The sequence below is a fragment of the Mustela nivalis genome (assembly GCF_964662115.1).
Source record: "Mustela nivalis genome assembly, chromosome: 7".
Classification (NCBI taxonomy): domain Eukaryota; kingdom Metazoa; phylum Chordata; class Mammalia; order Carnivora; family Mustelidae; genus Mustela; species Mustela nivalis.
The window spans coordinates 24,105,251-24,128,453 of NC_139026.1; the positions used below are offsets into that span (position 1 = coordinate 24,105,251).

A 23,203-nucleotide genomic window follows, 5' to 3' on the forward strand; every position below is an offset into this window, starting at 1 on the left:
CTTATCAACAGTCCATATGAACGGAGATCATGTTTTATGAAAACCAAGGTCTGCTGCCACTGCAACAAGGAAAATAAAAGATACTATTTCCTGTCTTGTTAAAGGAAAAAAAAGGAAAGAAGTTTCTCCTTTTTAATGCTTCCAGGCATTTTAATGCTCCTCTCTTCTCTCTTATCCCTGCTGCCCTTTCCCTGAGACACGAAGATCTGTAACAAGCTCAGATTTTCATCCTGTTCTACTGGTTGACTGGCCATCAACCCCATCTTCTCAGGATTTATTCATTTGAGGAATAAGGGACATAATTTGCTATTCATCCCATAAGCTCATCTTTCTCAACAGAGAATAGCAAGGGTGGGTAACTGCACCTTATTTCAGCATCCTTTTTGGTGATTTTAAAATTTTCTTCTGTTGGGCTGTTGCCTCTGCCTGGTGGGACCTCATCCTTCCCTTCAGTGTGGCTGTGTAATCTCTCATCTCACATCATGAGCTGGGAAATGCAGGGTAATAGCAGGAAACAGGGTATTCTGGACCTTGGCTTTAACCTTAGTGTGCGCCAGCTGGGCTCAGGCATCACCCTTTGGAAAGATAACTACCATCTGCTCTAATCATGTAGACTTACTACAGCCTGGGTTCTCTGTTATAATAAAGTTATTGTAGGGCCCCACTCCCTGCCCCCCAAAAGAAAAATGTTAGCCTATAGAAAGGATCCTGATAACCAAGTAAAGGGGATTATTTAGAGTTGGGTGTTTTTTGTTTATTTGTTTGTTTTGTTTTGAAGGATGTGGGAATGAGAAGTCTCTATCCTAGAAGACCCGATGGGATAGAAGTCATACTTCTTTACTAATTTCAGGTCACTCTGAAACTGGAAGCAACTGCCTTTTAAAATAATACTAGTTTTGTGACATCCTGTTCCCCAATTTTCATATTGATTCCAGCAGCAGGGTCATATCATTCCTAGTATTATAAGTACAACATGTGCCAAAACCAGGCAAGACTAAGTCAAACTCAGAGCCAGGGATAAGAAACAGGCTGAGGGTATGTTGGCTTCCAGGAATCCAGTTCTATGAATATTCTTGTCTCTACTCTATTAAAATGTTTGTTTTTTAAGCCATAAGCACCATAAAGCCAGCAGAGGTTTATTATCAGAAATGGAAATAGTTCTGGTTTCAGATGTTTCCATCCCTAAGTGCATTTTATTTTTATGTATTTTTTTCCTGGCTTATGAAGGGCTGGTATTACATACAGGTATGCTTGCCTCTTCTAAATGTGATATTCTTATTTTTACAAATGCTTAGCATTTAATGAGCAAATTGCACATTAAAAGCATAGTCTTTTGCCTAATTAATAACATGGCCATAAGGTCAATTGTCCTACATTTGTATGAACACTATTCATTTTACAGATGCTGTTGTAAATAACTGAATTCAAAAATTGTGCTTGTGCAATGGAAGGTAGCCTCTTGAGAAATCCTATTCTTTTACTAGTTAGCTTGTCATAGGTATGTACGTATAAATCTGTGGTTAGCACAGCTTTTCTTTGCACTAGTCATTCTCAGCGTGTGAACCAGCAGCACCAGTGTTCCCTGGGAACTTGTAAGAATTACCAACTCTCAGGTCCTACCCCAGACCTTCTGAATCAGAAACTCTGGAGATAGGGCCTAGGTGATTTCAAAGCTTGCTAAAGTTTGAGCTCTGCTGCTTTATAGACCTTGCCAATTCATCTGCAGCTAATATTGTTTTCAGGATGAGTAATTAATTGTAATTAATAAGGTCTGACTTTATGGGCTAGAATTTTTTTTTTTAAAGATTTTATTTATTTATGTGACAGACAGAGATCACAAGTAGGCAGGGAGAGAGAGGAGGAAGCAGGCTCCCCGCTAAGCAGAGAGCCCGATACCGGGCTTGATCCCAGGACCCTGGGATCATGACCTGAGCCGAAGGCAGAGGCTTTAAACCACTGAGCCACCCAGACGCCCCTATCGGCTAGAATTTTTAATGGCTGATGATAGACAATTAAGTTAATAGAAATGATACTTAGTCTGTTTCTCATGCTAAGATTGTAGGGTCACTTTCTTTCTGCAGGAGAGGGGAGCAGAAAAAGGCAGAAGGTAGGGTACAAGTTGGCAGCCTCATTTATCTTAAAACACTCCTCCTGTGTCTTCTTCCTGCTTCCCCTTCTTCCCAGTACGTTCCATTTATTCTTTACCAGTTCAGTTTTTCCTCATCAGTTCATTTTACTGGAAGGCAGACCAGTGCAGTGATTAAGCTCCTACCTAGTTTGGAGTCAGGTCTGGATTTGACTCACCATGGCAGTTGCTAAGTTATTCAGGCTCACCAAACCTCAGTTTCCCAAGAAAATAAGATCCACCTTCTTAGTTATTGTGAGGATTAGAATTATGATAGCTAGTGCCTGATATTTAGAAGCCACTACTGATGTTGCTGTCACTCTATTACATTGCCTCAGCCACTTCTGTTACTTCTCCCACATTCACTTCTTCCGCCAATAACAACTAAAATAAATTGTAGCTTATGTGCTGTTTGACATGTTCACAAAGCTAGAGCTTTTGTAACAAGGAACATTGTACTTTGACTCCAGCCTGCTGGGATCCCAGACATTATGTGAAAAGAAGTTCTTAAAGCTTTTTCTTTTTGCAGCTAGAGAGGACTGATGTAGTTCTCTTTTTCCTGTCAGCTGGTGATTTCGCAGTTGTTGGATTGATGGATGGCAATAAAAGGGAACATAGAACGTTTCATTGTTTTACTAACATATCACCCATTGGACAACATGGAAGCCTTAGAAGAGGGTGAAAAATTGTTTAGATGCCTTGTACTATACTTCTTAAGGTGGATTTTTCTTTTCTAATCAGAAACTCATTATAAAATTATAAAAAAGTATCAATATTTTAACTGGCATATTGTAAATCTAAGAGTAAATATTGAAACCATATGTAGAACCAGAAAGTAAGGTTTTAAGGAAAATCTTACTTAGCTACCTAGCTGTGCAAGGCAAACTTTAGAACTATTCATATAGTTTCATTACAAAAGCTCTTCTCGTCTGAACCTGAATACATTTAATCATATATTTATGTTTGCACATCTCATATATCAAGTTTTATACAGTCAGAACAGATTTAAGACCACAGTTTTCATCTTCTCTAAGAAAATTTTTTTACTGTGCTGTGAAATAAACCAAAAGTAATAATTAGACAACCCTTGACTCTTCAGGATATTAAGGAAAAGAACAAGGGTTTAAAAACAATAAAGGCAGCAGCGATCCCAATTATTTCATTTGTCACATCAGGATCTGAAGGAAAAGGTAATCCTCTCACCAAAATGGTACACAGTGTTTTATTCCCAATATTAACAAACTATTAAACTTGCCAATTTGATACAGTTACTGTGAGATTATCCTCAATCCATTTCAAGGTCTTGACTTTCTCATTTCAATATTCCTGTGTGTTACTACGTTATAGCTTTGCCATTAGTCCCTTGGCAATGAGTAACTACAGATGCCATAGAAGGTGTACAGAATGTTGATACTTCATTTACTACCTTATGTTTTCTAGTAGAAGGGCAAGTCAGTAAAATATGTTCATGGCTGAAATTGTCAGTGTTTTGACTATAAAACTGCCCAATGGATCTAGCCTTATTTTCTCTTGAGACAGTAAGATATACCTTCTCTTGATGGCAAAAGTTGCCTGAGTATTCTTTTCATTTGATGATCAGGAAGCCAGAAGACATCAGAACCAGAGGTATTACAAAACAATTTTAGCACTCATGGAAGAATCACATATGAGGTTCTTTTCAAAGTTTCCCCCAGAATGTTTACATTTTTTTAATTTGCAGGCCTTTGACTATTTCACAGGAAGATTAAATGAAACAACTAAAGCCAAATTATTGGTGTCAGAGCGGACATTTACATAAGTGAAACATAAGCTAGTAGAAAGGTAAAGTTGGTTCTCCAAAATACCATATTTGCTCACTCAACTTTTCATGAACATGCTTTTTCAGAAAGGGAAGCCTCTATATTTAGGTCAAAATTAGAGCATTGAAAAGATACAAAAATGAGTTTCTTTAACAAGTTTTAGTTGCTAGCATAAATTCGGGAAGAAACAATGTAAATTTGACATTTTTCTTGCTATAAAGTGCCCTTCAAATATTCAAGGCATATCCCACTTTGAAAATTTTTCCTTATGAATATTTCCTTTTCAGTGTAGCATTTTCAGATCCATCCCACAGATAGCTGGGACATCCCTGGGTCCCCAAGGCCTCCTCGTGCAATTTCACAGCTAATATAATGGTGGGGAGGTGGGGGGTGGTTAAGCTACATGGAAAGAGAAAAGCTGAGGTTACAGATAGATATCTCACTTCTGGTTCACAACCCCAGGACTCCTATCTCTGTGGTATTTCATTTGTATCTTGCCAAATTTGTAAGAGCTGGAAATGTACTTCAGTTTGTCCTAAAACAATTACAATTCAGTAGAAGATTAACTGTAACTTAAGTCCTTATTCCTTCTTACAAGAATTTTTAGTCACCAGACACATAAGGTTAAAATACACATATACGCACACACAATGTCATAATCATTCCACAAGAGAGAGAAAATTCACAGCTATTTCAAATAGTGAGGAAAACAAGTTCTGTTAATTTTGGCATTCAAAACCTTAAAGCTATAATTGAAACTACAGTTGTATTATATCTTAGCAATGCAAATTTCTTAGAGGAATAAAATAGTACATGTGTGGGGAGATGGGAGGAATATAGTAGTTATTAACTCATAAGACTTTTTTAGACATATGGAATTCTGGTATCTTTTTAGCTCTTCAGATAGAAATAAAAAGCAGAGAAAAATTTTTCAAAAACTAAAATATATTTTTAGCTTTAAGAGAGCTCACAGACTAGAGATGGAGAAATGATTACATTGGTTCCACTATTAAATGTTTTATATATAATATGAACAATTATGAAGTTTGTAAAAGTAAACTGATCAGGTGTCCTTTGCCTCTTAGTTTTGCATCTCTAAAGGGCACCCCTACCAGGCATGCAATTTAGCTGGCTCAGTCGCTCTCAGAATTCCTGAAGGGCAGAGGTTTCATTGTTTCCCAGATAAGGCCCAGGTAAGCATTAAAATGAAAGAGAAGGTGGAACCATAGTAATTCCATAGCAAAGAATGTTGAAAGGGGGCTAAAGATTGTAGTTGTAACATATTTATCTTGTAATTCTTATTTGCAATTTAATCCAATTCTTATATGTAAAGAAAAGGGAATTTAACTCTGGGATTGTCCTGGAGTAGGAGTAGTGAAGAGACTTGTGCTCCAAATTGTGTCACCCAGGGTGCCTGGCTACCTCAGTCCATTAAGCGACTGCCTTTGGCTTAGGTCATGGATCGAGGGATCCTGGGATCGAGCCCCATGTTGGGCTCTCTGCTCAGTGGGAAGCCTGCTTTTCCCTGTCCCTCTGCCTGCTCTGCCTTCTCTCTCTCCTTTAAAAAAATAAAAATAATAAACAAAAAAATAAGATATTAAACTGTGCCACCCAATCTCACTAACATAAAAGGTAAGGGATTATAGCCTATTTTATTAAACAGTTAGGTCATTAGTGACCTTGAAAATGGAACTCCAATCATTCTTCAAGCTTCGCATGGTGCCCAGTACGACTCTCCGATTAAAACACTTATTGTACCATATTGTAATTATTTTCTTACATATTCAATTTTCCCTATTTGCTAAACTACTTGCTTCTTTATTAGCCAATACTGGGACATTCACAATGTCTAACATAGTAAGTTCAAAAAATCCCAAAAATAAAATTAAGAAAACAAATCCATTTACAATAGCATCAAAAAGGAATAAAATACTTCAGAATAAACTTAACCAAGTAGGTGTAAGATTTGCACACATAAAACTCTAAAACATTCTTGAAAGAAATTAAAGATACAAACAAAAGGAAAAACATCCTGTTTTCATGAATTGGGACGTTTAATATTGCTAAGATGGAAACAGTCTCCAAATTGATATATAGATTCAGTGAAATCCCTATCAAAATTCCAGCTGCCTTCTTTGCAGAAATGGACAATCTGAATTCATATGGAAAGGCAAGGGGTCTTGAACATCCAAAACAATATTGAAGAACAATGAAGTTGGAGGACTCACACTTCCCAATTTCAAAACTTACTACAAAGTTACAATAATTAAAAAAAAAACAAAACAGTATGCTGCTGGCATAAGGATGAACATATAGCCTTATAAGATAAAGAGTTCAGAAATAAATACAGACATCTATGGTCAACTGATTTTCAACAAAGATGTCCAGATTATTCAATGGAAAAAGAAGACTCTTTTCAATAAATGGTGCTGGGACAACCAGATAAACACATGCAAAATAATGAATTTGGACCCTTTTCTTATACCATATACAAAAATTTACTCAAAATGGATCAAGGGCAGAGGTTTCTTTGTTTCCCAGATAAGGCCCAGGTAAGCATTAAAATTAAAGAGAAGGTAGAACCATAGTAATTCCATAGCAAAGAATGTTGAAAGGGGGCTGTAGACTGTAGAGTGTAGACTGAAAATTATAAAACTTTTAGACGGAAACAGACATAAGTCTGTGTGACCTTGGATTAAGAAATGGTTTCTTAGATTTGTCATCAAAAGCACAAAGCAACAAAAGAAAAAAAGGAATAAATTGGACTTCATCGAAAGTAATAACTTTTATGTATCAGAAGATATTACTGGGGTGCCCGGCTGGCTCAGTCAGTGGAATGTATGTCTCTTGATCTCAGGGTTATAAATTTGAGTCCCACATTGGATGTGAAGATTACTTAAAATTAAAAAAAAAAAAAACTATCACAGATGTGAGAAGATAGAGAGGGGAAGATGATGGCCAAGTAGGAGGAACCTAGACTTGCCCCATCCCATGAATACAACTAGATAACTATCAAATCATCCTAAGTACTCCAGAAATCAACCTGGAAAAACTCCACAATTAAAGGTAGACAAAAGCCCACATTGAAGAAGTTAGAAAGTGTGGAGACTTGGTTTAGGAGAGAAACAGATCATGGCCACTGCAGTGGGGAGGGAGCCCTGGTTGTGGAGAAGGGCAAGAGATATACTAACACTCAGGAAGTGCCCAAAGAAGAGGAAGCCCCATAGCAATTGGCTTGGAAAGTGAGAGGGGATGAATTACATGAGTTCTTGTAAGCAGTGGGGTTTAAAACCTGAAGTTTTAAAGATCAGCTGGCTTGGCTCAGGGAGAGCCCCTAAGGACTCAGGCTGCTCTTGGAGAGAAGGTAGGGCAAATAGCCATCGGACACACAGTGTAGAAACAGCAATCTAAAGAGCTCCTGGGTACACAGTAGGGAGGTTATTTATTCATCTTTGAGCCTGTTCCAGAGAGGCAGTATTCACAAAGAGAACCCTCTGGGAACAAAGGGGTGCCATTTCCCAACACCCCTAACCCCTCAGTATTAGCACAGGGCCATCTGTGGGAATCAGTGCAGCACTAACACTCACTACTTGACTTGCTTATACCCAGCCATCTCCCTCCGGCCACCCCCCATTCCATGGTGAAACTATTCATCCCAGTCATACTTGCATTAGAACCAGTGTGGCAGGCCTTCTCCCTGAAAAGACCAGCCCGAACTTCTGTTTGCACTGTTTCTCAAGATGTGGGAATTTTGCAGGGCCTCAGTTCCCACAGAGGGAGAGGGAGAACCAAACTCCCACTGAAGTGGGGCTCAATCCCAGGACCCCAGGATCATGACCTGAGCTAAAGGCAGACGGTAAACTCACTGAGCCACCCAGGCACCCCCCAGATTTAAAGTAATGATGATAAAGACACTTGCTGGACTTGAGAAAAGAGTGAAAGGCACCAGTGAGACTCTTAGCACAGAGATAAGGAATAACAGCAGAGATAAAGGGCTCAATAAACAAAATCAGAAATACATTTGATGGAATGAACAACAGGGTGGAAGAAACTGAGGAATGAATTAATGAGCTAGAAGATAGAGTAATGGAAAGTAATTAAGCTGAACAAAAGAGAACAAAGAGAATTTTTCAAAATGAGATCAGACTTAAAGACCTCAGTGACACCATAAAATGTAATAACATTCATATTATAGGAGTCCCAGAAGAAGAAGAGAGAGAAAAGGGAAGAGAAAATTTATTTTAAGAAATAATAGCTGAGAACTTCCCTAATCTGGGGAAGGACACAGATTTCTAGATCCAAGAGGCACAGAGAACTTCCAGCAAAATCAACAAAAGCAGATCCACACCAAGGCATATTGTAATAAAAATGGCAAATTATAGTGATAAAGAAAAAATATCTTAAAAGTAGCAAGACAAAATACAGTTACATACAAGGGAAATCTCATAAGGCTATCAGTGGATTTGTTGGCAGAAACTTTCTAAGCCAGAAGGGACTGGCATGATATATTCAAAGTGCTGAATGGGAAAAATCTGCAGCCAAGAATATGCTAATCCAACAAGGCTATTATTCAGAAAAGAAGGATAAATAAAGAATTTTCCAGACAAACAAAAACTAAAGGAGTTCATTACCACTAAGCCAACCCTGCAAGAAATATTAAAGGGGACTCTGAGTGGAAAGGGAGGACCATAAGTGTCAGTATAAAGGTAACATAAAAACACAAAAGCAATATATATGAATATTTCTATAAAAAGTTAAGGAACTCACAGAATAAAAGGATGTAAAATATAATAAAATATACCTAAAAAGTGGGAGGAGAGGAGTAAAAAAATGGGTTCAGAATTAAATGAGCATCAACTTAATACAGACTGCTAAATGCAGAAAATGTTATATACAAACCTAATGATAACCACAAATCGAAAATGACTAAAAATATGTGAAGGATAAAGAAAAAGAAATCCAAATGTATCACTAAAGAAAACCAACAAACCACAAAAGAAAGACAAGAAGAGATCAGAAAAATCTTCATAAATGACTGCAAAACAGGTAATAAAATAGCAATAAATATATAAATAAATATATATATAAATAATCACTTTGACTATAAATGGACTAAATAATCCAATCAAAAGACAGGCTGGCAGAATGGATAAAAAACAAGACTCATCTATATGCTGCCTATAAGACACTCATTTTAGATCTAAAGCCAGCTGCAGATTGAAAGTGAGAGGATGGAGAAACATTTATCATGCAAATGGATGTCAAAAGAAAGTGGGAGTAGCAATACTTATATAGACTTTAAATAGACAAAATAGACTATAAAACAAAGACAGTAGTAAAAAAAAAAATCATCATAAAGAGGAAAACATAGCAAGAAGATATAACAATTCTAAGTATTTATCCACCCAACATTTGAACACCCAAATACACAAAACAAACATAAAAAAACTAATTGATAATAATACATAATAGTAGGGGACTTTAACACCCCATTTACGTCAATGGACAAACCATCTCAACAGAATATTAGCAAGGAAATAATGGCTTCAAATGACACACTGGACCAGACGGATTTAACAGATATATTCAGAACATTCCATCCTAAAACAGCAGAATACACATTATTTTCAAGTGCACATGGAAAATTCTCAAGAACAGATAACATACTAGGTCACAAAAAAAAATAGCCTCAACAAATTCAAGAAAAAGCTAAGTTATAACATGCACTTTTCTGACCAGAATGCTATAGAATTAGAAGTTAACCACAAGAAAAAAGCTGAAAAGCCCACAAATACATGGAGGTTAAATAATATACTACTAAACAATTAATGGGTCAATCAGGAAACAAAAGAAGAAATAAAAAAGTACACAGAACCAAATGTAAATGAAGACAATGGTTTAAAACTTTGAGGTTGCGTTAAAAGTGGTTCTAAGGGGGAAATTTATACCCATATAGACCTACCTCAAGAAACAAGAAAAATCTCATATAAGCAACCTAAATTTACACCTAAAGAATTTAGAAAAAGAACAACAAGCAAAACCTAAAAACCAGCAGAAGGAAGGAAATAATTCCCATTAGAACAGAAATAAATGATATAGAAACTAGAAAAATAATAGAACAGATAGAGGAGTTGGTTCTTTCGGAAAAAAATGAATAAAATTGATAAACCTGTATCCAGACCTATCAAAAAAAAAAAAGAGAGAGAGAGAGAGAGAGAGAGAGAGAGAAAGGACCCAAATAAATAAAATTATAAATGACAGAGGAAAAATAACAACCAACCCCACAGAAATACTAACAATTATAAGAGAATATTATGAAAAAACTATAGGACTCAAAACTGACCAATACAGAAGAAATGGATAAATTCCTAGAAACATATAACCTACCAAAGCTGAAACAATAAGAAATAGAAGAGTTGAACAAACTGATTACCAGCCAAGAAATCAAAACAGTAATCAAAAAGCTCCCAACAAATAAAAATCCAGGACCAGATGGCTTCACAGGCAATTTCTACCAAACATTTAAAGAAGGTTAGTACTTATTCTTCTCAAACGAGTCCAAAAAATAGAAAAAGAAGGAAAACTTTCAATTCATTCTGAGGCCAGCATTATCCTGATAACAAAACCAGATAAAGACACCACAAAAAAGAGAACCACAGGTCAGTATCTCTGAAAACATAAATGCAAAACTCTCCAACAAAATACTAGCAAACTGAATCCAACAATACATTAAAATAATAATTCGCCACAATCAAATGGGATTTATTCCTGGGTAGCAAGTGTTCAATATTTGCAAATCGACCAATGAGATACATCACATCAATAAGAGAAAGGATAAGAAAGAACCATATGATTATTTCAATAGATGCAGAAAAAGCATTTGACAAAGTACAACATCCATTCATGATAAAAACTCTCAACATAGTAGGTGTAGAAGGACATACCTAAACATAATAAAGACCATGTATAAAAAAACCCACAGCTAACATCATCCTTAATGGGGAAAAACTACAAGATTTTCCCTTAAGGTCAGGAACAAGACAAGGATGTCCACCCTTACAACATTGATTTACCAAAGTACTGGAAGTCCTAGCCATAGCAATCAGACAACAAAAAGAAATAAAATGCATCCAAATCAGCAAAGGGAAAGTAAAACTTTCACTATTTGCAGATGACATGGTACTCTATACAAAAAAATCCAAAGGACTCCACCAAAAAACTGCTAGAACTAATAAATGAATTGCAGGATACAAAATCAATATATAGAGATCCGTTGCATTTCTACATGAAAAATGAAACTGCAGAAAGAGAAATAAAAAAACAAGTCCATTTGCAACTGTGCCAAAAACAGTAAGATGCCTAGGAATAAAACTAACTAAAGAGGTAAAGGATCTGTACTCTAAAAACTATAAAACACTTAAGAGGGAAATTCAGGAAGACACAAAGTAATAGAAAAACATTTCATGCTCACAGATCGGAAGAACAAATATCGTTAAGATGTCTATGCCACCTAGAGCAATCCGTATCAAAATAGCATTGACATTTTTCACAGAGCCGGAACAAATAATCCTAAAATTTGTATGGTACCAGAAAAGAGCCTGAATAGACAGAGGAATGCTGATAAAGAAAACCAAAGCTGGTGGCATCACAATTCCAGACTTCAAGCTCTATTACAAAGCTGTAATCATTAAGACAACAAAACAGACACATAGAGCTGTGGAACAGAATAGAGAGCCCGGAAATGGAACCTCAACTCTATGGTCAACTGATCTTTGACAAAGTAAGAAAGAATATCCAATGGGAAAAAGTCCCTTCAAAATATAGTGTTGGGAAAATTGGACAGCCACACGTAGAAGAATGAAACTGGGCCGTTTTCTTACACAAAAACAAACTCAAAATGAATGAAAGACCTAAATCTGAAACAGGAATCCATCAAAATCCTAGAGGAGAACAGAGGCACCAAGCTCTTCAACCTCAGCTGCAGCAACTCTTGCTAGACATGTCTCCAAAGACAAGGGAAACAAAGAGAAAAATGAACTACTGGCATTCATCAAGATAAAAAGCTTCTGCACAGCAAAGGGAAGTTGATAAAACCAAAAGAAAATCGACAGAATGGGAAAAGATATTTGCGAACGACATATCAGATAAAGGGCTAGTATCCAAGATCTATAAAGAACTTACCAAACCAACACCCGAAATACAAATAATCCAATCAAGAAATGGGCAGAATACATGAACAGACATTTCTCAAAAAAAGACATACAAATGGCCAACAGACACATGAGAAAATTCTCAGCATCATTTGACATCAGGGAGATATAAATCAAAAGCACAGTGAGGTGCCACTTTGCACCAGTAAGAATGGCTAAAATTAACAAGTCAGAAAACAACAAATGCTGGCAAGGATGCAGAGAAAGGGGAACACTCTTACACTGCTGGTGGAAATGCAAGCTGGCACAACCACTTTGGAAAACAGTATGGAGGTTCCTCAAGAAATTAAAACTAGAGCTACCCTATAACCCAGTACTGCAGTACTAGATATTTACCCCAAAGATACAAATGTAGTGATCTGAAGGGGCACCTGCACCCCAATGTTTATAGCAGCCGTGTCCACAACAGCCAAAATATGGACAAAGCCCAGATGTCCTTTGACAGATGAATGGATAAAAAAAGATGTGGTATATACATATGTACAATGGAATATTACTCTACCATCAGAAAGGATGAAATCTGACCACTTACATTGATGTGGATGGAACTGGAGGTTATTATTCTGAGAAAATTAAGTCAATCAGAGAAAGACAATTATCATATGGTATCACTCATATGTGGAATATAAGAAATAGCACAGAGGATCCTGGGAGAAAGGATGGAAAATTGAATGGGAAGAAGTCAGGGAGGGAGACAAACCATCAGAGACTCTTAACTATAGGAAACAAACTGAGGCCTGCTGGAGGGGAGGTCCGTGGGTAGATGTGGTAACTAGATGATGGGCATTAAGCAGGGCACGTGATGTGATGAACATTGGGTGTTACATGCAATTGATGAATTATTGAACTCTACATCTGAAACTAATGATATACTATATGTTGGCTAATTGGATTTAGATTTTAAAAAAAGATGCCCATCATCCTTAGTCACTAGGGAAACGCAAATCAAAACCACAATGAAATACCACTTCAAACCCAGTAGGATGACTATAACCAAAAAGGTAAATAATAATAAATGTTGGCTAGAATATAGAGAAACATCATTTACAAAAACTAAAAAGTGGAAGCAACTCCAGTGCCCTTTAGCTGATGAATGGATACAGAAAATGTGGTGTATCTGTACAGTGGAATATTATCCTATCAACAATAGCTAACTTATGGATAGAGCCCAAATGTCCACTGACTGATGAATGGATAAAGAAGATGTGGTGTTTATATACAGTTGAATATTACTCAATCATGAAAAAGAATGAAATCAACATTTGCAGCAATGTGGATGGAGCTAGAGCACATTATACTAAGCAAAATAAATCAGAGAAAGACAAATACCATATTATTTCACTCATACATGGAATTTAAGAAACAAACCTGATTAACATGGGGGGTGGGGGGGGAAGAGAGAGAGACAAACCATAAAAGAGACTCAAACTATTGAGAACAAACTGAGGGCTGCTGGAGGGGAGGTGGGAAGGGGGGATGGGCACGGTGACGGGCATTATGGAGAGTTCTTGATGTGGTGAGCACCGGATGTTGTATGTAAGTGATGAATCACTAAATTCTACTCCTGAAACTAATGTTACAACTATATGCTAATTAACTAGAATTTAAATAAAAACTTGAAACATAAAAAGATAAGTGAAAAACAAAGGACACAAAGAAAGCTATTTTTTTTAAAAGGAATATTATCCAGGCATAAAAAAAGAATGAAGTACTGATGCATGCTACAACATGAATGAACCTTGAAAACTTTATGCTAAGTGAAAGAAAGCAGACACAGAAGACCACATATTGTATCACACCTTTTATATGTAATGTCCAGAATAGGCAAATCCATAAAGACAGTAGAGGTTGCCAGGAGTTGGGGAGAGATGGGGAGTGACTGTTTAATGAGCGCAAGGTTTCTTTTGGGGGTGATGAAAATGCTCTGGAATTAGATGGTGGTAATTATTGCACAACATTTTGATATACTAAAGACCACTGAATTGGACACTTTAACATGGTTAAAATGTTAAGTTTTATGTTACATGAATTAATTACAATACAAAAAATCAGTAGCTAAATATACAAAAACCTATGGCTGGTTAAGGAGGAATTTTGTAGAATGAATATATATTTTTTTAAGTCCTGGTCATTAAGCTGACTGTTTTTAAAAGCAAGAGCTTTGAATGGATGGGTATTGAGGAAAACGAATTCTTCCAAAAGCTGTGCCTGTTGTTTCTGGCCATATACAGATGATCGCAAATTTCTTAATGACTCTGCATCCTGATAGAGTTGCCAAACGAGCATAAGTTTGTTGTTGTTGTTTTTTTTTTAATATGAGCATGCTCAATCGTGAAGACTACATTTTATAAGATTTACCTAGAAACAAGTAATTTTTCTGATATAAAAAGAAGCATCTGAATGAATTAATTAATTCAATAACAAAAGACTATGGAAGAAAACATGCCCTAGCAACTGGCTTCTTGTACCACAATCAGGGGCTCATTTATCTTAAACAAGTCAACTTTTGTAATACCCTCTGTACTGTATAGAATGCTGAGTGACAGTCAAACAGAGCTGTCAAGAAGGAAGGAAAACAGTGGGAAATGAGAACTGGAATGAATGAAATTTTAAAAAAAAGAAAAAACTTTGTGTGAGAATGCAAAATAGTCTCTGACAAGGAATTTTCCTTTAAAATAACCAGAGGCTATGTGAACACATTGAGAAAGTGAATGTCAGTAGGATGAAAAGTACTTATTAATCCCCCACAGCACTTCTAATAGAATTTACCTGGCCCCCAACTCATTATAAAAACCATCTAAATCCAAAAAGACTTTGAATAAAACCCCACAAATCCTTCCTCCATTCTGATGTCCAATGCTGCGTGACAGATAAGTCGCTTACAAAATGAGTTCTTCTAGTTTTTGCCTTCACTCAGTTTCCCAGATTCTTGTCTCCTAGTTATCGTGTTAATAGTTTTAACAGCCCATTAGAAGTTATATATTATTAATTCCACTTTTGCTTTTTTTTCCTAAAATTACTAATATTAAATAGGTACTAAGGAATTGAAAGTGATATGCTCTCTTTTCCCTTCAAAGAGATGTTATCGTGGGAAGTTATTTTAGGTGTTGATGGGAAGGGGGAAAATCCTCCTGATTCCATCACTGTTCTAAGATGGGGCCTCTAATATTTTAGAACTCTCTTGGGAGTCCTGTTCCCTGTTCTGTCACTGATTTGCATTATGACCTCGGAAAAGTTTCAGTGTATGAAGACAAGTGCAAAGTGAAGTTATGAAAACAAGACTTAACAGAGATCAAGTGAAGAAAGACATGGGAGCAGGTGGAACTGCTATGTAACAGCTGTCTTAGTAACTGGACACAGGGACCAGATAGCAATTTGGCTTGAAAGAAATTCCAAATTACTTAGCTATATACCAACATAGTTTCTTATACAGTTTTATAGTAAACTCAAATTTTGCCTCAGGACAAAACTACAGCAAGAATCTAATGATATTTGCCAATCTTCTCTTGTTCTGTATCTTATAGCTGAAGAAATTGTGGCTATCACAGGGAAGAGAAGCAAATTGGATATTATAAGACAAGAAAGACTTAGATGTACTAAAATACATATCTTAAAATCATAGAGCCTTACTATATTGTCATTGCACACATGAAAATCTGAAACGAAATTATGCACATAATCTAGCTCGATTCACTTGTAACATTTATCCAAATAACTATGTCTGTTGGACAGACATCATTTTTAAAAACCCAGTAGTCAAAAATAATTCTTAAAACCCATTGGAAAGAAAGAACAAATAGAAAACAGTTCTATGCAATCAAGTAATGGTGGGGGGGAAAAATCACATAAGTTGGTAATAGAATGATCTTATCTAAATGTAATCTTCATAAGCCTCCAGAGCATCACAATATTTAGTTCCATGCTATTTGTATTTTTTTAATTTTATTTTTTTTCAGTGTTTCAAACTTCATTGTTTATGCACCATGCCCAGTGCTCCATGCAATACATTGTATTTTTATGGCAGAAATATTTATTATAGTCCCCAAAGGAAAGATAAAGTAACTGATGATACTGAAAAGAGGAAGCCAGTAGAACTAATCTTGAGAAAATATTAAACATCAAAACCCATTTAGCTATATAAAGCAAGTTGGAATTCTCCTTTTAGAAGTACCTGCTCAAGCAGACTTGATAGATGGAAGAACATGTGCCGAATAAGAAATGGCAGTGTTAAAGGATACATTTTTTTTTAAAGATTTTATTTATTTATTTATTTACTTATTTATTTGAGAGTGAGAGAGAGCACAAGTAGGGGGAAGGAGAAAAGAGAGAGGGAGAGGAGCAAGCAGACTCCCCACTGAGCAGAGAGTCCAACATGGCGCTTGATCCCAGGACCCTGAGATCATGACCCGAGCTGAAGGCAGATGCTTCACCTACTGAGCCACCCAGGGGCCCCAAGGATAATTTTAAGAGTGAAGTCATGACTCTCGTTCAGATATAAAATAAACACAAGTCAAAAATTTTATTTAACTCATTAATTAATGAAGGACCAGCAAGACATTACAACTTATTCAAGAGATAATTAAAAGAACCACACATATATAGATAAAGAATGCTGAATATACTTACAGATAGGATCCAAAGCATCTTTCTCAAAAGACAGTACACTTAAACCTCTTAAGCCCCTAGTAATAAATAAAAGTAGTCCCTATCCCTAGATTCACAAAAAGAAGAGATTTTCTTTGTTCTAGAAAGTCATTACTCTGAAGGGTGAGAGAATCCTACCTAAAAATTCCTCAAGGACCCCAATTTTAAAGTGCTCACTTAACAAAAAAATACACAGTTGAACCAGTAATAGTACACTTTAAAACAATGGGGATATTGGGGCGCCTGGGTGGCTCAGTGGGTTAAAGCCTCTGCCTTCGGCTCAGGTCATGATCCCAGGGTCCTGGAATCAAGCCCCGCATCGGGCTCTCTGCTCAGCGGGGAGCCTGCTTCCCTCTCTCTCTGCCTGCTTCTCTGCCTACTTATGATTTCTGTCTGTCAAATAAATAAATAAAATCTTAAAAAAAAATAAAACAATGGGGATATTTTCAAACCTACTTTCATGTGGCTTTTTAAATGAGGTTACTTTATTAATAATATTTTTAAACCCAAAAGTGTTTTGTAATTTATCTGAAGGCACAAATTTGTTTTTCTCCACCCTGAAGCAGTTTCTGCCCTCCTTTATGCAGACAGGTAGGTTTGGGGAGTTTGTTTTTAATTTCTTTGGTTTTGGTTTGACCAATCATCTAATTTTTCCAAAAGGGGCCATGATGTATGTTGAAAGATAACTCACAAAACTTGATTTTAGTTCTTAGTTCTAGCTGTAATACTCTTTGAAAAAAGAGCTGCTGAACCACATCTTTAAGCAATCTTGGAATAAATGCCCACAATTTGGAGTACATAAATTTGGTGGCATTTGAAAATTTTGCTTGTTTGTGTATGCATGCTTCTGAATACTCCTTCAACTCCTGATTTTTTTTTTTTTTTTTTTTTTTTGGTGGTAAAGAGCGTGCACAATGGCACAAATAAACTGCCATTTAGATATACAAATCACAGTTTGGGGTATACAAAATTTTGTACATGAAAAAAATGGAAATAACATAGCAACCTGAATCTAAAAATGTATCTGAATCATTAGGATATCTACAATATTTTCACTTAACCATTCTCCATAACCTGAATTACTGACAGTACTGCTATTAATAACATAAATAATACTGACTGTAAAAATCACCACACTATATGATATTACTTTCCAACCCCATGGCATCTAAAAGGGACAGTAAATAACATAAAGAGGTGCTATCCACAAGGAACACATCTTTAATTAGAGTTTATTTACATTCCCGTTATCCTCTTCATCTATAAATTTATTCACCAAGTTTCTGAGAAGTAAAACTTGCAGTGGCCCAGAAATTAATTAATTTTTGGACTCGGGTTTTACACTGAACTTCAGGACTCAGGTTTTACACTGAACCAATGAGATCCCTTACATGCCCTCAACTTATTCATGCCAGGGGGTGATGGGGGCCAATCTGCTAGTATTCTCCTATCTCCAAAACCACTAGGCTTCTCCCAGAGGAGCAGGACTAATAATGCACTCAAGACCAGAAACGTCATGAAATGGCTCACTTTGAGCCCAAATCAGCTTCTGTCCTCAAGAGTTCTCCAAGGACAAATTGTTTTGGAACACATCTGTTTTACTGAGGTAACATTCTTAAGGGACTTGGCTGAAGTGGACGCCTCAAAATCCTTCTTCCTAGGGTTTTATCATAGCATAGGTAAGAGTTAAGATAATTGGAGTCAGCCTCCTAGAATTCAAATACTGTCGCTCCAGCACTTACTGGCTTTTGTGACCTTAGGCAAATTATCTGGACTCTTTGAACTTCAGTTTCCTCCCTTGTGAAATGGCACTGATCATTGTCCCTACCTTACAGGGTTCTTGTGTAAATCCAATCAGTTAATAGTTATGCAGTGAACCAGAACAGTGCCCAGTACAGAGTGCTACTCAATATTATCTACTACTACTATTGTTATTATTTATCATCATCACTGTTGTTATTATTATTCTCATTTACTTCTGTGACTGAGGGAGGGAACATTCCCTCCATGTTCCTTAAGCTTACAGATCATCCACAGCAACTAGAGATGACTACTACAGATAAGAACGCATTTGCCCACATGCCTTGCCTGGATGTAAACTAGTATACACTTTATAGGAAGCACTCTGGACAAACCTGAATGTCTTTCAATTTTATTCTACCCCAAATCCTGCTTTGTGACAATTGAAAGTATCCTATTCCCAAATGCATCATTGGTACTCTGCCTTCTTGGCAAGTTTATAAAATGTAACTAAATCCAATAACTAAGGTTATCAATGCTCTATTGAAAATATTTGCAGAATGAAAAAGAATTAACACATACTTGTTGAAAACCTATTACATGTCAGTTACTGGAGATTCGAAGAAATTTAACCCATAGTTTCTTCCCTCAATGGGCTTACAGTCTAGCAGAGGAGGCAGATAAGCCCATGATTACTATACAGTGTATTACATGCAGTTTTCTTATGAAATTTGCATTTGTTCCATTCATGCTTTTTTCCAGCTCTTCAGCCAAAGCAAGGTTCTTGGCAAGACGACGAATGTAGGCATAGTTTGTCTTTGGCTCCTTCCCTTTACCCCTAAGACCTTCCCTTTTCTCCTCAATCATGAAGTCTCTTCCTCCTCGAGGCAACTTGGAGTCTAGTTCTACGATTGAGAACAGATGGTTATAATCCCAGCTGATATGTTTGTTGCTAATATATGAGGATTTGCCCCCTTTGGAGCATAAGTGCATTTTCGTAGGGAGCTCCTGGACCTCCAACCCCATTTAAAGCTAAAGGAATGAATTTCTACAGGAAGAATTTCAGGCAACTGGCTGAGACAAGAGAAGTCTCAAAGTACTGGCCAGTTTTCATTCTTTAATCATAATTGTTTCTGCTCTATATCTAACTTTATTTTATTGCCCATACTTTCTTACAAGGACTGCTTTCTCTAGTGTCCAAGTTCAGACCAATGAATGGATCATAAAACTTTTCAATTGGTTGCATTCTTGCTATATATATTATTAGGCAAGGGTTTGGAATACTCAGCCTTCAACTTTTTGGGCCCATTCTGAAACAGTATGTTTCAAGCCACCTTTTCCACCAAACTCAATTATTATGCTTCATATTCACCATAGCACTCCCACATCTTCTGTTAAATTAAAACATTCAAACCTTTAATGGAGAAAAGGGATATTTTATTTGTTAATGAAAAGACATGTTTTCCTCACAATGCTTTCTATTCAAAGGTTTGTGCTGCAGCATTGTTGTCTGTGGTTTTTGTCCAGCTTGAGAGGGGAAGGCTCTAACAGGCGAGCCCGTTATTAGAGTTTATCTCTTTGCATGCATAAGAAGTTCATTCTTTTAGAAGTTAATCCTTTTCTTCTAAAAGGGACATATTATCTCTTTAGAAATGAATCAGTTTTTGCCTTCACATTTTGTCTTAAATTGCTGTGTAGCATTGTTCCACTTCTAAATCATTTGTCGTAGTTAAATAGAGTTCTGTGAATTGCTGCAGCTGCCTGTAAGTGGGCATTTTCCTTTGGTTCATAGAATAGGCACTGTTTGCCTTCTCTTTTCACAAACATTTTTTAACGTTCCAATGACAGTATGAAAGAAAACTCATTTGCCACTGGAATTCAAAGTTGAATGGGAAAAATGAAAATAAAATCATGTATATGTAAACAATAAAGGCACCATGGCACAAGAAAATCACTTACTTGATGAAACAAGAATTTCTGAATACTTAGCTGTGAAGGTTCCCCCCCACCACTAATTTTCATTATAATTTTTAGTAAGACATGAGCAACAGCTGTTCCTTTCTTTCTTGGAAAGCAGTTGGGAAGCAATTTTTTTTCAGGCATTCCTAAAAGAATTCAATTAATATGAATCCTCCAAAGCATTAACCGGATTGATTTTTTTGCTTCGGTAATTTCCATTATGGTGAATGTCTGTAGCAAGCATTACTAGATGATGAAGTATACCTTTATTTGGAAGGCAGGAGCTAGAATGATATTTAGCCCATGATTTCTTAAAAATGCAGCAGGGGTGGAAAACAGTAGAAGAAAAATAAAAAGAATAGAATTTATGCTCGTTTAGGTATAGTCAATATCAACAAATGAAAGTCTGTCTTCAGAGAATATCTATTAACATTTATTTACTTCTTCATCTGTGTGTCACAAGAAGTGCCTGCAGGAAGGAAGAGATACTCTTCTAGCTCTTCCAAAATCCCTTTGATTTTCAGATGATCTGGAAATGTTCTGCATTGGTGAGTTGGCAGTAGGACCCAGCCATATAAGTCTTCTTGGGAGTTTAGAAAAGATTATGGGTAGTTGCCTACAACCAACAGTATTTCCAAAACAGAGAAGAAGGCCTTAAAATCATAGAATCCTGGGACACCTGGGTGGCTTAGTCAGTTGAGCATTCGCCTTCGGCTCAGGTCATGATCCCAATCCCAGCGTGGTAGGATCGAGTCCCACATAGGGCTCCTTGCTCAGCGGGGAGCCTCCTTCTCTCCCTGCCTACCTCTCCCCCTGCTTGTCCTCACACTCGCTCGCTCTTGCTCTCTCTCTCTCATTAATAAATAAATAAATTTTTTTTTTTTAAATCATAGAATCCTAAGACTGGTAGGACCCTGAATGTTGTCTAAGTCAATCTTCCATCTAATGTTTAAGTATTCTACAACATCTTGATAAGTGACTGTCCAACCCATATATACCTGACACTACCAATGATCCAATTCTCACATTCTCTTGCCATGGCCAATTTCCTCAACTCCATGGGTACAGACTGCTGGAATTTCTTCTGCCCCAAAAGGAACAGCAATGAAGAAGCAGCGTTTTGAGGCAAGACCTATCTATCTTCCAGTGATGGATCTGAAAGATAATAATTTCCTCATTTTGCCCCCAACTTAGATTCCTATGTTTGTAACTTCAAATATGAAGAAATTGCATTTTCTCTCCTTATCTATTTGGCTAATATATATGTTAGAACCAAATAGATATACTTTATATATATATATATATATATATATATATATAAAATATATAATAGATATATATAGATATAATATATATAATATATCTATAATATATATATATCTACATAGATATATATATGGCACTAAAGTGCATAGTTACTAATGAGCATGCCTTTTCCAATAATTGCTTAAATTAGTGGTTCAAAGTTTGCATGAGTCCTTCCCTATAAGTATGCTGAAAATTACTTGCATATAGGTTAATATTAACAACAAATAATATTAGATACAAGTAGGAAAATTTTTGACATCAACAGAATAGTTCTTAGTATAAAAATAGTTCTTAGTATAAAAAAGGGGATTATGAAATGCACAGAATAACCAAAATACCAAGGTATACTTCTTAGATAATTAGGAGTTATAAACTTGCGATTAAAGTCAATTTCTCCTTTTCCAATCAGACAACCAGCCACCCCTCTTCTTCAACTACACCTTAAGTATATAATTCCATTTTTCTGCCCCTTATTAATTCATGTTTGTGTATCAAACAAGAGCTATGTTTAACTTGGTACTAAAGTTTCCTTTTTCTGTTGTTTTTCTTCCCCCCAATAAAGACCTAGTTTTACTTGCACATTTTTCACGAGCATCAAATAGTGGGTGATCTTTCAAGCTTGAACAGTAATGGTTGTATCGCTGAGGAAGGATTTCTTGTTTCAGATAGTCTAGATAATGATTTACAGCTATTTTTGGTAATTCTCAAAATGATAGCTCCTCGAATTTTTCTGTGTGCAGAAAAATTTGCTGGGCTGGCATTTTTCAGGCCCTGGGAGGCTCATCCCAATTCTCAGCATGTGGGAGCAAGGGAATGCTCTGAAATCTGTACTCCAGAGGGAAAGGACCTGTCCCCATTATCTTGTGATACATGTGAATGTTTGATGAGGCTTCCCTAGATGTCTGTGCCCTCCTGAGGCCTGCAACTTGTGGGCTACGGCTGGGTTTTACGTATAGGCTCAGGCATTCCAAGACCAAACCTGATAAACTGACCTATAATGAAAATTTAGTTCCTCTAAAGAAAATGAACAATACTTCACAGCATCTATCTTTATACAGTACTCAATAAATGGTTGTTTAAAAGGAGAAGAGATGCTAAAAGGCAATAAGAATTAACAACATTTTAGATTTTTGAGCATCATCAGAAAATATATGTGAGTGCCACTGGCTGTTGGAAACCATAAGCTGGGGTAAAAACAAACAAACTAAACAAAACCATAAGCTGGTATATTTATTTACCATATATATGTATGTATGTATGGCATAGAAACAGTAAAAAGGGAAGTGGAAGAAAGAACACAACAGACAAGATGGGAATGAGGTAGAAAGAAGGTTTTTTTTTAAGAGAGAAGAAAAGAACATGTATTTAATATACCTTTTAATCATTTCCTTATTCAAAGATCTTCAATGGATCTTCAG

General features: G+C 36.4%; 1 protein-coding gene and 1 long non-coding RNA gene across 3 annotated transcripts in view; one reads left to right on the forward strand and one right to left on the reverse strand.

The window, feature by feature from the left end:
* Positions 1–23,203, forward strand: part of NTN4 (netrin 4) — a 113,660-nt gene that overhangs the window by 43,742 nt on the left and 46,715 nt on the right. The window lies entirely within an intron of this gene.
* Positions 1–23,203, reverse strand: part of LOC309869003 — an 89,393-nt gene that overhangs the window by 4,666 nt on the left and 61,524 nt on the right. The gene's annotated exons all lie outside the window — the stretch shown is intronic.